An 18,191-nucleotide genomic window follows, 5' to 3' on the forward strand; every position below is an offset into this window, starting at 1 on the left:
CCAGAAGACCAGCTGGAGGAAGGACAGGGAAGAGCAAGTTCTTCACCAAGCACCTCTGGAAAGTTCCAGGGGAAGTCTAGGGACTTACAGCATATAGAATCAGAGGATATCCCTCCTTGCTTTTGGTTTTCTGTTTGTTTCCTCCCCCTTTTCTTTCTCTCTTTTTCTCCTTTTTCCAGTACAACTTGTTTTTAGCCACTCTGCACTGAGCAAAGTAACTAGAAGGAAAAACTCACCACAAAAGAATCGGAAACAGGACTCTCTCCCACAGAGTTACAGAATTTGGATTACAATTCAATGTCAGAAAGCCAATTCAAAGCACAATTATAAAGCTACTTGTGGCTCTAGAAAAAAGCATAAAGGATTCAATAGACTTCATGACTGCAGAACTGAGATCTAATCAGGCAAAAATTAAAAATCAATTAAATGAGATGCAATCCAAACTGGAGGTCCTAACAACGCGGGTTAACGAGATAGAAGAATGAGTGAGTGACACAGTAGACAAGTTGATGGCAAGGGAGGAAGCTGAGGAAAAAAGAGAAAAACAATTAAAAGATCATGAGGATAGGTTAAGGGAAATGCATGACAGCCTCAGAAGGAAAATATCTACATTTAATTGGGGTTCCAGAGGGCGCCGAAAGGGACAGAGGACCAGAAAGTGTATCTGAACAAATCATAGCTGAGAACTTCCCTAACTTGGGAAGGGAAACAGGCATTCAGATCCAGGAGATAGAGAAATCACCCCATAAAATCAATAAAAACCATTCAACACCTCAACATTTAAGAGTGAAACTTGCAAATCCCAAAGATAAAGAGAAGATCCTTAAAGCAGCAAGAGACAAGAGATCCCTAACCTTTATGGGGAGAAGTATTAGGTTAACATCAGACCTTTCCACAGAGACCTGGCAGGCCAGAAAGGGCTGGCAGGATATATTCAGAGTCCTAAATGAGAAGAACCCGTAGCCAAGAATACTTTATCCAGCAAGGCTCTCATTCAGAATAGGAGGAGAGATAAAGAACTTCCAAGATAGGCAGAAACTGAAAGAATATGTGACCATCCAACCAGCTCTGCAAGAAATATTAAGGGGGGACACTGTAAAATAAAGAGGAAGTCCAAGGAAATAATCCACAAAAACAGGGACTGAATAGGTATCATGATGACACTAAATTCTTATCTTTCAATAGTAACTCTGAACGTGAATGGGCTTAATGATGCCATCAAAAGGCGCAGGGTTTCAGACTGGATAAAAAAGCAAGACCCATCTATTTGCTGTCTACAAGAGACTCCTTTTAGACATAAGGACAACGACAGCCTGAAAATAAAAGGATGAAGAACCATTTACCATTCAAATGATCCTCAAAAGAAAGCAGGGGTAGCCATCCTTATATCAGATAAAGCTTATCCCAAAGACTGTAGTAAGAGATGAAGAGGGACACTATATCATACTTAAAGGATCTATCCAACAAGAGGACCTAACAATCATGAATATTTATGCCCCGAATGTGGGAGCTGCCAAGTATATCAATCAATTAATAACCAAAGTTAAGACATACTCAGGCAACAATACACTTATACTTGGAGACTTGAATACAGCGCTTTCTATAATTGATAGATCTTCTAAACACAACCTCCAAAGAAACAAGAGCATTAAATTATATACTGGACCAGATGGATTTCACTTATATTTACAGAACTTTACATTCAACGCAACTAAATACACATTCTTTCAAGTGCACATGGAACTTTCTCCAGAATAGACCACATACTGGGTCACAAATGAGGTCTTAACTGATACCAAAAGATTGGGATCATACCCTGCATATTTTCAGACCATAATGCTTTGAAACTAGAACTAAATAAACCCCAAGAAGAAGTTTGGAAGGATTTCAAACACGTGGAGGCTAAACACCATCCTGCTAAAAGATGAAAGGGTCAACCAGGAAATTAGAGAAGAATTAAAAAGATTCATGGAAACTAATGAGAATGAATATAAAACCATTCAAAATCTTTGGGATACAGCAGAAGCAGTCCTGAGGGGGAAATACATTGCAATACAAGCATCCATCCAAAAACTGGAAAGAACTCAAATACAAAAGTTAAGCTTACACCTAAAGGAGCTGGAGAAAGAACAGCAAATGAAACCTTCACCCAGAAGAAGAAGACAGTTAATAAAGATTTAAGCAGAACTCAATGAAATAGAGACCAGATCACCAAAACCAGGAGTTGGTTCTTTGAAAGAATTAATAAGATGGATAAACCATTAGTCAGCCTTATTAAAAAGAAGAGAGAAAAGACTCAAATTAATAAAATCATGAATGAGAAAGGAGAGATCACCACCAATACCAAGGAAATACAAACAATTTTAAAAACATATGAGCAGCTATACGCCAATAAACTAGGCAATCTAGAAGAAATGGACACATTTCTGGAAAACCGCAAACTACCAAAACTGGAATAGGAAGAAACAGAAAATCTGAACAGGCCAATAACCAGGGAGGAAATTGAAGCAGTCATCAAAAACGTCCCAAGACACAAAAGTCCAGGGCCAGATGGCTTCCCAGGAGAATTCTATCAAACATTTAAAGAAGACACCATACCTATTCTACTAAAGTTTGAAGAGATGGAGTATTTCCAAACTCGTTCTATGAGGCCAGCATCACCTTAATTCCAAAACCAAAGACCCCACCAAAAAGGAGATTTATAGACCAATATTCCTGATGAACACAGATGCAAAAATTCGCAACAAGATACTAGCCAATAGGATCCAACAATACATTACGATAATTATTCACCATGACCAAGTGGGATTTATCCCAGAGATGCAAAGCTGGTTCAACACTTGTAAAGCAATCAGTGTGACTGATCATATCAACAAGAGAAAAAACAAGAACCATATGATCCTCTCATTAGATGCAGAGAAAGCATTTGACAAAATACAGCATCCATTCCTGATAAAACTCGTCAGAGTGTAGGGATAGAGGGAACATTCCTCAGCATCTTAAAAGTATCTATGAAAAGCCCACAGCAAATATCATGCTCAATGGGGAAATACTGGGAGTCTTTCCCCTAAGATCAGGAACAAGACAGGGATGTCCACTCTCACCACTGCTATTCAACATAGTATTAGAAGTCCTAGCCTCAGCAATCAGGCAACAAAAAGACATTAAAGGCATTCAAATTGGCAAAGAAGTCAAACTCTACCTCTTCACCGATGACATGATACTGTACATAGAAAACCCAAAAGACTCCACCCCAAGATTGCTAGAACTCATACAGCAATTTGGCAGTATGGCAGGATACAAAATCAATGCCCAGAAATCAGTGGCATTTCTATTCACTAACAATGAGACGAAAAAAGAGAAATTAGGGAGTCAATCCCATTTACAATTACATCCAAAAGCATAAGATACCTAGGAATAAACCTAACCAAAGAGGTAAAGGATCTATACCCTCAAAACTACAGAACACTTCTGAAAGAAATTGAGGAAGACACAAAGAGATGGAAAAATATTCCATGCTCATGGATTGGCAGAATTAATATTGTGAAAATGTCTACGCTACCCATGGCAATTTACACATTTAATGCAATCCCTATCAAAATACCATGGACTTTCTTCAGAGAGGTAGAACTAATTATTTTAAGATTTGTGTGGAATCAGAAAAGACTCCAAATAGCCAGGGGAATATTAAAAAAGAAAACCATAGCTGGGCGCATCACATGCCAGATTTCAGGTTGTACTACAAAGCTGTGGTCATCAAGACAGTGTGGTATTGGCACAAAAACAGACACACAGATGAATGGAGCAGAATAGAGAATCCAGAAGTGGACCCTCAATTTTATGGTCAACTAATATTCGACAAAGCAGGAAAGACTATCCACTGGAAAAAAGACAGTCTCTTCAATAAATGGTGTTGGGAAAATGGACATCCACATGCAGAAGAATGAAACTAGATCATTCTATTACACCATACACAAAGATAAACTCAAATGGATGAAAGATCTAAATGTGAGACAAGATTCCATCAAAATCCTAGAGAACACAGGCAACACCCTTTTTGAACTCGGCCACAGCAAATTCTTGCAAGATACATCCATGAAGGCAAGAGAAACAAAAGCAAAAATGAATTGGGACTTCATCAAGATAAAAAGCTTCTGTACAGCAAAAGAAACAATCAACAAAACTAAAAGACAACCTACAGAATGGGAGAAGATATTTGCAAATGATCTATCAGATAAAGGGCTAGTATCCAGGATCTATAAATAACATATTAAACTCAACAGCAAAGAAACAAACAATTCAATCATGAAATGGGCAAATGACATGAACAGAAATTTCACAGAGGAAAACATAGACATGGCCAACAAGCACGTGAGAAAATGTTCCACATCACTTGCCATCAGGGAAATACAAAGAAAACCACAATGAGAAACCACCTCACCCCAGTGAGAATGGGGAAAATTAACATGACAGGAAACAACAAATGTTGGAGAGGATGTGAAGAAAGGGGAACCCTCTTGCACTGTTGGTGGGAATGTGAACTGGTGCAGCCACTCTGGGCAACTGTGTGGAGGTTCCTCAAAGAGTTAAAAATAGATCTGCCCTATGACCCAGCAATTGCACTGCTGGGGGTTTACCCCAAAGATACAGATGCAGTGAAATACCGAACACCTGTACCCCAATGTTTATAGAAGCAATGTCCACAATAGCCAAAGTGTGGAAGGAGCCTCGGTGTCCATCGAAAGATGAATGGATAAAGATGTGGTCTATGTATACAATGGAATATTACTCAGCCATCAGAAACGACAAATACCCACCATTTGCTTCAACGTGGATGGAACTGGAGGGTATTATGCTGAGTGAAATAAGTCAATTGGAAACGGACAAACATTATATGGTCTCATTCATTTGGGGAATATAAAAATTAGTGAAAGGGAATTAAGGGAAAGGAGAGAAAATGAATGAAAATATCAGTGAGGGTGACAAAACATGAGAGACACCTAATTCTGGGAAATGAACAAGGGGTAGTGGAAAGGGAGGTGGGCAGGGGGTTGGGGTGACTGGGTAATGGGCACTGAGGTGGGGGCACTTGACGGGATGAGCACTGAGTGTTATGCTAAATGTTGGCAAATTGAACTCCAATTTAAAAAAATTGGAAAAAAAAAAAAAAGAAAAGAAAAGCAGACACCCTATTGAGCAGGGAGCCAAAACTGGGAAACAATCCCAGAAGCCTAAGCTCATGAGCTGAGCCAAAGGTAGATGGCTTAATCAACTGAGCCACCCAGGCACCCTAAAGACCATTTCTTATACATCTTTTTTGATAGTACAAACTGGTATCAACAATATTTACCAGAGTATTTTTTTAGTGTACTAATTGAAATATGCAAATAATCCAATTATGTGTGTGTGTGTGTGTGTATGTGCATGTATGTATGCACATCAGTAAGAGATTGTCAAATATCTAATCAGTGCACTGGACTATTAGGATAATAAGGAAAATGAGTACCTCTTGGCAATGGAAAGGTATAAATGACATTGTGGAACAGAAAAAGCTAGATAATAAAAACTCCATTTAAGTAAAATGAAAGGGTTGCATAGAGAAATTCTTAAATATCTGCAACAAAGTTTTTTAAAAGAATAATAATGGTCATTTTGAGAAGGCGAGATCATCTAGATTTTAGTAATCTTTATATACTTTTCTGTTTTACTTGAATACCTAACATGAGCTTCACTACTTTATATAATGAGGAAAAATAAACCTGTAGAGTAATTATCATTTTGGAAAATGTTAAGGCCAAATCAAGAAAGTAGTCATTAAAATTTATCATAGGATTATAATATTTTAATAACTTCATGATTATAAAATTCTTTGATGATTATAAATTTAGAATCATACTGAAATACTGTTTTACAAACTGCTAACCTATTTTTTTCTATTTGGCATCTTATGAACATGTCCCTATGTTTTCAAATATTCTTCAGCAATATGATTTTTTAAAACCTTTTGGTATTCGAGGTGCCTGAGTGGCTCACTCAGTTAAGTGGCCAACTCCTGATTTGGGCTCAGGTCATGATCATGGTGTTGAGATCCAGCAGAGTCTGCGCTCAGCAGGTAGTCTACTTGAGATTCTCTCCCTCAGCCCCTCCCCCTGCTGTGTGTGCAAGCACATTCTCTCTCTCCCTCTCTCTCTCTCTCTAAAATAAATAAATATTTTAAAAGATTTTTTTTGTACTCAATGTATATTACTTTGTTACTTAGATTTCTGATAAAGAAAGTAATTACAGGACCTGGTTCTGAACTACAAAAATTTGTTTACTAAAGAATAAAACTTCGACAGTGAATAAAGTCAGGTTCTCAAGTTAATCATAGTTGCCTCACAGTACACAGACTCAAATAAGCCATTTTCTGGAGGTGAGACCCCCACCAGGTGATTCTGCTGCAGAGAAAATAATGCCTATGCTCAGAAGTACGGATATAACCAGGATAATTTAGGAAGAAAAAGCCTAAATTCTGGAATCATACCATTCTATTTGGATGGTATATGGAATGTCTTAACATTCTTTCCTTAACAAGATAATCTAAGCATTTTCTTATTAAAATAATAATAGTGAATAATTACATAGCATATTACAAATTTTTCCTCATTGCATTTTAATAATTAACCTGTGATATAGATGCCATTATTTTTTTAAGTTTTAACCCTAGCATTTATCTTTCTTCACAAACACTCTAGAGCCACTAGAATTTATTTTGCACCAAATATGAGTTAGATTTTTCTTACTTTTATATTCCAAAATGTTTTTCCTTCACTATTAATTAAATTATTTCTATAATAATTTTCAATACTACCTTTATAGTTCATGAAACATTAATATACATATGTATTTCTCAGTTTTCTATTTTATCTATTTGATGTAGGATATTGGTGCTATTATTATCTCTATTTAGCAAATTAAGAAATGGAAGTAAAGAAAGGTTATAGAAGTAGAGTAAGATAACACAGGGAGTCACTGCAGAAACACAAATGGAACTTAGCACTGTGGCTGCAGAATCCAGGTAAATGTCTTCAAAATCATGAGCATGTCCACAAAACTGAAGGCACATTCAAGAACATGGCAAGATTTTTTTTTCTATCATCTGCATTCTTTTTGCTACAATTTAACACCAAAAGCAGATAGATCCCTAAGTTCCTAATAACTGCCCTAATTAACAGTCAGATTTCTAAAAAGAAAAACTGATATTCAACCTCAGAGAATTCTTTTAAGAGAAAACAGATATAGCCTATAAACCTATGAGTTGCTAATACCCACATATGTAATGATTGCTGATTTGCATACCAAACAATCATACTTCAGGAAGCTACTGGACTAAGAGAAAAGAGTTAGAAGAAAAGGAACTGAGCAACGGTCTGTTGATTCCCAGGACTCTCCAAAGTAATGCAATTACCCTAAGTTGTTCTAAGATCCATTTTCTGTCACAGTATATTTCAGTCTTCCTCAAGCAAATCACACAGTTAATGCCAGAAAATGATCACAATGAACCATGTTCTTTCTCCTCCTTGTCACTGTCTAGAATATAGATACAGTGCACATTAAGAGACCTTACCAGCAATTCTGCCCAGAGTCTTCTGTCAAATACCTTTGAAAATAAGGAAAGTTGGTGACCCTTATGGCGTAACAAGTACTCCTATCGCATCCCCACACATACAACCAAATGACTGTTCACATGGGGTGATCCTATATCTATAGATATAGATATAGATATGTATGTTGATTATATATATCACACATTCCTTTACTTCTCTCGGTCCCCCAAATGTCTAGGAACAACACCCCACACCACACACCTCCCACTTTCTACTGGCTATGGAGATCAGTAAGCAAACTAGGAGTCTTGAGGTCAAAGCTCTACTGTAACTTATCTTTTCACCTCAAAAACTATGACTTAGCTTCTCTGTTTTCTCACTATTTTTTAAATAAGGGAGTTGACTCTATAGTCCATCTAGTTTCTTTTCTACTCCAAAACTTAGAGCTTTAATATAATCTGTTAACATCACATATTTAACCAGTTTTAGAACCACACTGAGAAAGGTTTAATTATTCCAAAGTATCATTGTATCATGATCTCTCCTACCTCTAATTGATTTCTTAAGGAAATTCAAATGGGTGATAATCAGAATTCTGAAATGTCTACAGCCATCTAAATCATTCCTTTGGTGTTGTTCCCACAGGTGAACTGAAATGGTGCCATTTCCTGTTGATCATTTTTGGTGTGGTGAGCTAACCAGCACACAGCATCAAGTATGACTTCGGCTGAGATGGTGAACAAAGAAGCCATTGAGAGATGCTGAAATGCATACTGTGGAATAGCCAAACTGGAAATTCATCCAGGAGAACATATATTATTTCCAGAATATGAATGAATTAATCAGTAGGCTTGCCACCCACATGCCAGAAACATTCCTGATTAAACTTAATGTAGTGAATTTGTGCAATCACCACCATACTAACCATTAATTAAATAAAGGCCTGTGAGTGCTATTTCTTTCAATGTGCAGTTTATTTCTGCTCTTGTTTGAAGGGCACACCTTTGAAAACTTTGCTCATTTGAGGGACACATCCACATTCGGAATTCAGTCTGGGTTTATATCTATCCCAAGGCAGCCTGGCATTATTACTGGCAAGGCAACTAAAGCATCCACATTTACATAGAAGCCTATTTAGTTAATCTGTTACATCGGCACTAATATTTCCCTACTACCTCATGGATGTGGAGAAACCAGTTTATCACAGGATTATTAGCCACCTAATTTCCTCTCTGCATGTAAAAACTGGAGGGAAGCAACTTATCACCCTAGAGATTAGAGTTTAAGGGTGAAATATACCAGAGACTCCTGTCGCACATAACCTACACATTTTAACTTTAGGCGCATGTTATTTGCATTCACATAGCTGACAGAGCAGAAAACAGAGTTGCAAAATACAAAGAACTGAGATTTTTCAGGACTAGTTCTTTATTTTCTTCCCAGAAGATATATATATATACAGATATAGATATAGACACAGTTATACTTTAACTAGAATCTAATTTATAAAACAAGTTCCCTTATAGACTCTGGCTGTAGTTTAAAAACAGTTCAGCCTGAATACACTAAGTTCTTATTATACAACAGGTACTGTGTAGAAGAATCAAATTCTTGATCTCAAGGTAATTTAAAATTTAGCAACAGTAACTGCGGTATAAGATTTCTGGACTAAAAATGTTTCCCCTGGTGATTTATCAAAGACTGTCTCATTCTAAGTACTCTGGAATCACGTTCATGTAAATACTGGATATTCAAAAGCATATTTCTAGACTTAAAACTGAGTGTTAAATATCTAATATTTGAACCATAATAAATATGTAAGACTACTCTCACCAATCAAAACATAAGGAAGGGCAAGAAAGGGAACCCTCTGTTTCTCCATAAGAGAGGTATAGTAAACATTCTTTTAGACTTAGAGAAAATCCCTGATCTGTAGCATAGAATAATCATGTGAATGCACATTTGATTGTGCTTTAATAGCAAACACAGTACATTGAGCACATAATAAAATGTTTGGGCCAAAACACTGACTCCTATTTTTCTCAGAGCTCACATCCATTCCATGTTCAATTCCTGTGCACTATACTTTCAAACTACTGCTGCTATATACTCAAAATATTATCAGTTCTCATCACCTCCATTGCCACAACCCTCACCCAAGAGTCAACAGGTTCCAGACTTGATTACAATATAGAAATACCTAAGGACTGTTATTTGTAAAATGGAAAGCATTGTTTCCATACAACCCCAGGTGGCAGAATTAAAACAAAGTGGTGTTATTTTCAATGTTATGTAAGAAAATCTACTCATTTCCAATAATATTAACTGATCACCTTAGGAAACAATGGGTGTTTTCACATACATGTTGAGAAATGTTTGAGAGGAGGATCAGAACGGTCAATTACAAGTGGGGAAAGTAGGGATTAGAAAAGTATGGATTAGATGGATTAGATGATACAGCTCCATCTAATCCTACAATTCTGTACTTTCAAATTGTCATATTCTCAAAAAGTTCCTGAGTCATAGATAAGACAAAATTGTCATGTATAATACACACGACATGTTTAAAATATTGTAGAACCATGAAACAATATCTTATTAGAAATTGGGATGCAATTCAAATATTCCTTTCATTCCAAATGAATCTCTCCTGCTTTGAATTGTATACATCATTTCAGGATTTTACAAACCAGCTGTGAAATTGCTGATTTGTCTCCAGTATGAATTTCTTTGTTAGGAAAGAAAATGGCCCTTTGAAATAGTCCTCTTCCTATGAGAAGAGGAGATATTTATGCTTCTTTTATAAACACACAGGTCAATTCAATGAAAACCTACTCATTTCTTAAGTAAAAGACAGTATAACCTCAGGAAATGGTTTTTTCAGTGTTTGTCACACTAAATTTCCACCCCTCTACCCTAGTAATGTCTGGCATAGGAAGCAGGAAAGGAGGTGAATGCTATCTTTTAGACACAGGCAAAGTTCACTCATCAGAAGCTTTTTACATTCCTGAAAGAGAAATTCCCCTGGTACCATCTTTGTTTCTATGAGACAAGACAGATCCATGCCAACAAATTCATTTAATTCTTAATTGGATTCCTCTTAAAATTCAGTAATAATAAGGTGGATCATACCACTGCAAGCTTGTATTTGAAGAGACACAGAAATAACTTTGGCAATTTCATCTTTGGTTTCATTATCAGAGGGCCCCACTCTTTTCATATCTACAATCCTCAAGCCAAGCAAACCACTTGACTGTGATGGCAGCTGTTGTTACTACCAATGACCTTTCCCCTGTGAGAATTCTTCAACAAGCCTTCTGAGAAGCCTCCAATATTGTGACATTTCTAGAACACTCAAAATAGCAATGCTGTTCTTTACCAATGAATCAGTTTGCACAGAAGGTATTATAAATTCTTCAACAACAGCGCTCACTAAATGAAACATTTAATTAATCTGATCCCAGGACATTAAGGCACCTGTCTCAGAAGTATGAGAGCCTCAATCACAGCTAACAGCCTTTATTTAAAAATCCTCCAAGGGGACCAAATTTCAATCCTATGGGGGTAGATGGGATTTTTTTAAGGAGAGTCAAAATACTGCCAGAGCAAAATAGGAAAAAAGCAGATGTAAAGACTAAAATTAGTAATGATGAGACTGTTTTTCTTATGTGTCTTGAAACATTAGTCTGAAAGTCATTTCCAAAGAGGAATCCAAAACCTAACTTGATAAATGGTTGTATCACAGTAGCCAGTGTAAGAAAAACTATACTAATCAGACTACAGTACTTAGCACATAGGATGTTCAATGATTAATGAAGGAAAAGGAAAGGCTTGGTACAACTGTTTTAAGTTAAAAAAATCAGCTTCATTTTTAGTCATATTCCACATTTAAGAAAAATATTCTCTCCATGTACATTTTCAATGAATACTTGTTGATTTGTTGAATATTTCTTGCCGCTAAGACTGGCATTACCAAACTATTTTTATTATACTAGTCCCTGTCCAAATGGAGTTCACAGTCTACTCAGAAATATTTTATTTTTAAATTAAAATTAATGTTATGAGAAAAATATTGCTAGTCTTATTTTCTTAGAAGACAGAAATTTTAGCTGGGCACATAACCACAAGAGTGGCTTCTTTAAAAAAAAAAAAAAAAAAAAAAAAGAGTGGCTTCTTTGCAGCCACATGAAGCAATCTAAGTTCTGCTCCATAGGATTAATCAGAGCAGTACAGCAACTACTTTCATTAAGAGAAAATAATTGTTTCTTTTCTCCATTTTGCTGCTTAGAATGTACCTATGACATCAACGATCTACCTGCAAACACAAATATAAGGGCAATGTATGACAAAGCCTGGATTCCTAACATCTTGCAACCCCAAAGCAGTGTTGGATTAATTGCTATGACTTTTACTTGAAAGAGAAAAATAAACTCTTATCTCATTTAAGTCTCTGCTGTTATGGACTTTCTTTTTCTTATATCTAACTCCACCTAACTTACTATAAAACAGAAAAGTTATTTTAAACTCTAAAGTATCTGATGGGATAGTTATCAGGAAAATTTCTGGGAAAAAAAGTAGATTGGCAAAGTAAAATAACATGGAATTTCAAAAACATTTTACATCTTTGTATATCTCACATTTGGGAACCTCAAAAATCCTCTAGGCAGGAAAAGGATAGATGATAAATTCTCATTATATACAAAAGAATTTGGCACAGAGAGGTTATAGGACAAGTCCAAGCTTATAAAGCCTACTATTCTTTTCATTCAGTACCTAAACAGATTGCTTTCCTTACTCCAGCATGAGGATTTTTATCCTCTTAAATAAAACTACAAAAAAGTTTAAGTAGGCTCTGGCCCTTTTCTGTTAGTCAGAAAAGTCTGCAATACATAATGAATCTGGAAAAACAAAATGCTTTTAGTTTCCTGAATTATATGATGCAGATAAAATTGGAAAGAAAAGGAAAATTATCCGGAAAAATTGGTCGAGTTGGTGATACAGAGCGGAAAATGGATGAAGCATTTTAGATCTCTCTTCTACATTACTTCATGTAGCATAAGTTTTCAATAAATGGAAACTGTCGCACAGAAGAGGTTAGAAATATATTTGCAATTTTCACATTAAAAGTGAAGGGAAACATACAGGGAATAGGAAAAGGGAAAAACTGAATCTTGCTGAGGGAAAAAAATGCATTTTACCAGCTGGAGAAAGGCCTGGGTAATAAGTAGAGACAATGTGATTTGTGAGGCAAGTTGCAAAAGGCACTCTAAGATGGGAAAGGGAAAATAAAATGAAGACGACAGCATGTTTGGGACTTATTGGGCAAAAATAAAATCACTTTCAACATGCATCCCACACACAGATACTCAGGCTGATTTATTTGATCAGTTCTGACAATAATAAAAAGTAGTACAAATGGAAGATGTCCAGCCATTCTCAAGGTACACAGTTCTGTCTGAAAATTAAACAACTAACTTCTACATCTGAGCAATATGCCACTGAAAGGGAAAAGCAATGAGGCAAGTCTGTCTTACACTATTTGCTCTATTCCATATAATTTTTGAATGTCTGCAGTCTGGAATAGTTGGTGTTGATGCTCAAGTTTCTCTCCCAGATGGTAAATGTAGCAAGTTGCATTAAAATAAAACAGAAAATTTTTGACAGAGAAGATGCTCACATTCATCTCTTGGACAGCTTTCTCAAAGCCCCATCACCAAAGCCTATAGTATAAATGTGTCTTCTTACTAGAATGTTATTTATGAATATCAGCAGACATGATATTAACAGAATGAGCATAACATGTTCATGTCACTAAGATGAGGCTGCCTCAGAGGACTTTTTATTTTTACTCTGCAAGTAGTAGACAAACCAACACGTAGGCCTTTAAATTTAATTGGCATCTTCTAAAATCTCAACTCAACAAAAACCAGTATGACATAAATGTTCTAACTCTGAATACGTTTGAGTCACTACATAGCACCAAATACCACAAATAAGAATAATATGCAGTAAACTGTGTGAGGAAAAAATTAGGGATTTTTCTATCTCCAAATGTGCTATGTTCATTTATTTTGACAAATGCAATTTAGTTTTAATTATTCATCATATGGTAGTGAATATGCTGCAGAATATTTCATAAAGAAATGAAAACTTAAATCTATAATGGGAAGTCCTGTTAACAGGCAGCATTAAATATTTGCTTAGAATAATGCAAAAGCAAGAAATTTATAGCAAAAATCCAGATGAGTGAGGTTTCACAAAGCAGTAACAGTATGTGGCCAACTCTTGTCCTTAATGTCTATGCACTGTTTTCTCTTCTGCCTGCTTGCCTAATCCATTGCAGTGCATTTTTGTTGTTTTTAAGTTTCAATCTAATAAGATGTTGAATTTGGTTTTTTTTTTTTTAAGATGTTGAATTTGAAGAGCGTTTTGAAATTTACAAAACATTTTAACATTCATTATCTTAATTTAATGTAGAGGTTTAAATTTGTCTTCTTCTGGGAGACAAAAAATTAGGCGAAGTCTAAAGACATTTTTGGTTGTCATAACTAGGAGAATGGTACTGGTAGAGGCCAGGGATCTGCTAAACCTACAAAGCACAGCCTCCTACAGCAAAGACCTTTTTTAGACCGAAATGTCAATATGCTGAAGTGCAGAAAACTTGATTTAATCACATAGCTACATTATGTAATAGAAAGTAAAAGAATGGCTATCTCCAGTTTTGGACAAGAAACTGAGGCTCAAATGCTCTGCAAATTATACAAAAGAGAACTATCTATAAGTATTACATTGCAGTGGAGGGGAAGGAAAGCAAAGATAGCAAGATTTTAATCTCAGTCTGCTATTCACGTACCAGCTACAGACTTTGGCCACAGCATTGAACATTTTTAACGATGAAACTAGTTTCTCAGAGCACCTGGGTGGCTCAGTGGTTGAGCACCTGCCTTTGGCTCAGGCTGTGATCCCAGGGTCCTGGGATCGAGTCCCACATCAGGCTCCCCACAAGGAGCCTGCTTCTCCCTCTGCCTGTGTGTCTGCCTTTCTCTATGTGTCTCTCATGAATAAATAAATAAAATCTTAAAAAAAAAATTAGATTCACCAGCTGGTTATACAAGTAAATAAGAACTTATATGAAAATCTCTTTATAAGAGATAAGGCACTGTCCAAATGTTCTATGTTATCATTAACTTTAGTGACAATGTTCACTGATCTCTCCCTTTTCTATTATCATATGGTTAGTGAACTCCAAATTTGTGTTCACAGATTAGCTAAATAAACGAGGCTGATGTCCAAAAGTTGACATATGGCCAAATCCTAAAAAGTTGTTGGGGAGAAAGGGAATATGTGCAGAAGAGTAGTTAAAAACATGGAGTCTGAAGTCAAAGAAAAGTCTGAAACTTAAACTAATCACTAAAATATCACTTAGTAGTACAAAATAGCTTTAAAAAAAAAAAGCTTTCAGTGAATTATTTACCTACATTTCCAAGTCCTTATTTATATAATATTACTTGTGTCTCATGAGATTGCAAGCACTAAATGAAATAATAAATGAAAGTGTCAAGGTATATAATACCTCTTATGATATTAATAATGATTGTCCATGATATATATGTTATTAATAACCATACTTTATATATATGTGTATATATACACATATACATCTATATATGTTTTAGGGTTTTTTTAGGATCCCTCATATCGAGCTATGTGTTAAGGACTGAAAAATAGTGGTTGATGAGAATGATGTGGTCTCTGCTCTCATAAATCTCACATTTCAATGGGGGAAATGAGCAAATCAATATATGAATAATATAAATAATCAAAAATAAAATTTTAAAAGGTCAGGAACTAAGACATGAGATGGTAAGGTATCTGTGAAGATAAAGATCAGAGTTTCCAGAAATGGTCTGAGAAATAAGCTATGTGAATGGAATTATTAAATACAGGGTTTGTGATCCAGGAATTTCAAAATTCATAGCATTGGTGGTAGGTTCACAAACCTAAGCAAATAAAGTGTACCTAGCAGGGGTAGATGATTAAATATGGAGGAAAGCATTTTCCAATTAATTTCTTTTTTTTTTTTTTAAAGATTTTATTTATTTATTCATGATAGTCACAGAGAGAGAGAGGCAGAGACATAGGCAGAGGGAGAAGCAGGCTCCATGCACCGGGAGCCCGATGTGGGATTCGATCCCAGGTCTCCAGGATCGCGCCCTGGGCCAAAGGCAGGCGCCAAACCGCTGCGCCACCCAGGGATCCCTCCAATTAATTTCTTAAGCAGTATTTCATCCTAACATAATATATTTCATCCAGTAACTATCTGGGTCTATCTTACTTATTAGGAAGTAACTTTCTAAATGCTTATTGAGACAGGAAAAAAGAGATAATCCGTGATAATAGTCAATGAAATTTCTTAAGTCACAGTATCAGAAAATAACAAGACATTTATCAACTGCAATTGATACAACTGAAGATGTTAAATACAATTGAAAATGTTAAATCTTGGCACATTCTGATCAAACTAATTCCATTAAAGAAAAGATTATTAGTAGGAAGTTGTATTGTTTCAAGAAAATAAAGAAAAATTAGTGAGCAGAACTCTTCAGCAATGAATTTATCAAAAAGGATAGGTAAGAGAAATTCTAGAATTACAGCATAAATCACATAGCAAAATATTTGTTCTGCTTTGCTTTACTAAAATATTATATGATCCTTTTTAAATTTTTTATCTCATTTTTCATAAATAATATAGAATCAACCCTTATAAGAAATTTTTAGAGAAATAAGGCTATTTCTTTCTGAAATAAAGTTACTGTTCATTCCGATGTGTAGAAAAAAAGGCAGCAAGAATAGAAGTAGTTTAAGCACTTTTAAAAACACTGACCAAAGACCAATTTCTTTAATATGTCAGAACAATGATACAGTAAAAAATACACTGGAAATTTAGGATTATCTAGTTCTTTTGGTCAACTTCAACTAACAGAAAGCCAAACTAATAAGACTTGACTCTAGGAGTGGCCATTTAAATTGCTAAAAGTAGGGACGCCTGGGTGGCTCAGCGGTTGGGTGCCTGCCTTCAGCTCAGGTCATGATCCCGGGATCCCACATTGGGCTCCTGGCGAGGAGTCTGCTTCTCCCTCTGCCTAGGTCTCTGCCTCTATCTGTGTCTCTCATGAATAAATAAATAAATCTTTTTTAAAAAATAAAATAAAATAAAAATAAATTGCTAAAAGTAAGCATGCAAATACTAAATTTGGCAGTTTCCTTTGTGCTTTGCATGTTTTGTCTAATATTCCTTTGTGAATATAATAGTCTCTAAAGGAAAAGAAAAAGGGGCAACTGGGTGGCTCAGTCAGTTGAGCATCCAAGTCTCAATTTCAGCTCAGGTTCTGATTTCAAGGTGGTAAGCTCAAGCCCTAGGTCAGGCTCTGTTCTCAGTGGGGAGTCTGCTTGAGATCCTCCTCCTCTCTCCCTCTCTCTCATTCTCTCCATGCTTGCTGGCTCTATCTCTTTAAAATAAATAAATAAAATCTTTTTTTAAAAAAAAGGACAAGAAATAAACTTAAAAATAAGCTTAGCTGGCATAAAAAGTTAAAGACTAAATGAAGATAAAACACCCACATGAAAACAAAGAAGTAATAAGTAGTTTTCAAGACAATCTTGGTTTTTGAAGTCTTTAGTCAACAGTGGTAGTGACTTCAAAAAGAACTAAATATTTTATAGTGCTCCGGATGACAAACCAATTGGAACACCAAACACTATAATCAAGCCAGTATATACTTAAAAAGGATTCGTCATTTAAATCATCTTACTGGGGATGCCTGGGCAGCTCAGTTCAGTGATTGAGCATCTGCCTTTGGCTCATGTGGTGATCCTGGGCTCCTGGGATGGAGTTCCGCATAGGGCTCCCCGCAGTCTGCTTCTCCCTTTGCACAGGTCTCTGCCTCTCTCTCTCTCTCTCTTTGACTCTCATGAATAAATAAATAAAATATTTTTAAAAATAAAATAAAGGTAAAATAAACCACCTTAGTTAAGCATTTGACTTAAGTTTCCTAGTGGAAAATCATCAGCTATACTAAATCTACAGTTTAACCCAGAAAAAAGGAACATATTTTATTCTAAGAGATAAAGGGGTATAACTGAAATGATGGCCTACGATTTGAAATTATTACAAGCATTATCATTTCACTTCTAATGAATGTCTTCTAATCTTTGCTTCCTTTTTCTTGTTTACATATAGGGAACATAATCAATGGGAATGCAAGATAATAAGAAAAAAGTAACTTTCATTTTTTAAATATACAAATTCTGGAAAATTTTGGAAACAGGTTTGAAAAATATCAAAATGAGTGATTACTGAAGCAATAACAAGATCCCAGAAGAGTATACGAAAAATGTAATAAAAGTGACTTAAAGATTTAAATGTTTTGCTGAAGATCCATTTGGAAATGAAGTCTATTTTATGTCCAATAGGACTCTCACATTAAGTTTTGATCAAGAACTTTACCAAGAAATTTTTATTATTCAATTAGGTTGGAGTGAAAAAAATTCAATCATTTCATTAGAGACCAATGGCTTTGATATCTATAATCTGTTCATTTATTA

The 18,191-nt window shown here is 35.6% G+C and overlaps 1 protein-coding gene across 12 annotated transcripts in view; it reads right to left on the reverse strand.

Moving 5' to 3' along the window:
• CNTN4 (contactin 4) overlaps positions 1-18,191 on the reverse strand; it is a 917,305-nt gene that overhangs the window by 751,594 nt on the left and 147,520 nt on the right. For 2 of the 12 annotated variants that reach the window (XM_072785327.1, XM_072785330.1), the window contains exons 1-2: positions 10,719-10,866; positions 7,607-7,639 (exon numbers count right to left, since the gene is read on the reverse strand). The exons of 8 other annotated variants lie outside the window; for them this stretch is intronic. The gene's annotated coding sequence lies outside the window, so the exon portion shown is untranslated. Of the gene's footprint in view, positions 1-7,606; positions 7,640-10,718; positions 10,867-18,191 lie in introns of those variants that run through there. 2 more of the 12 variants (XM_072785323.1, XM_072785328.1) reach the window with 1 other exon arrangement.

This window comes from Canis lupus, chromosome 19 (assembly GCF_048164855.1).
Source record: "Canis lupus baileyi chromosome 19, mCanLup2.hap1, whole genome shotgun sequence".
Lineage (NCBI taxonomy): Eukaryota > Metazoa > Chordata > Mammalia > Carnivora > Canidae > Canis > Canis lupus.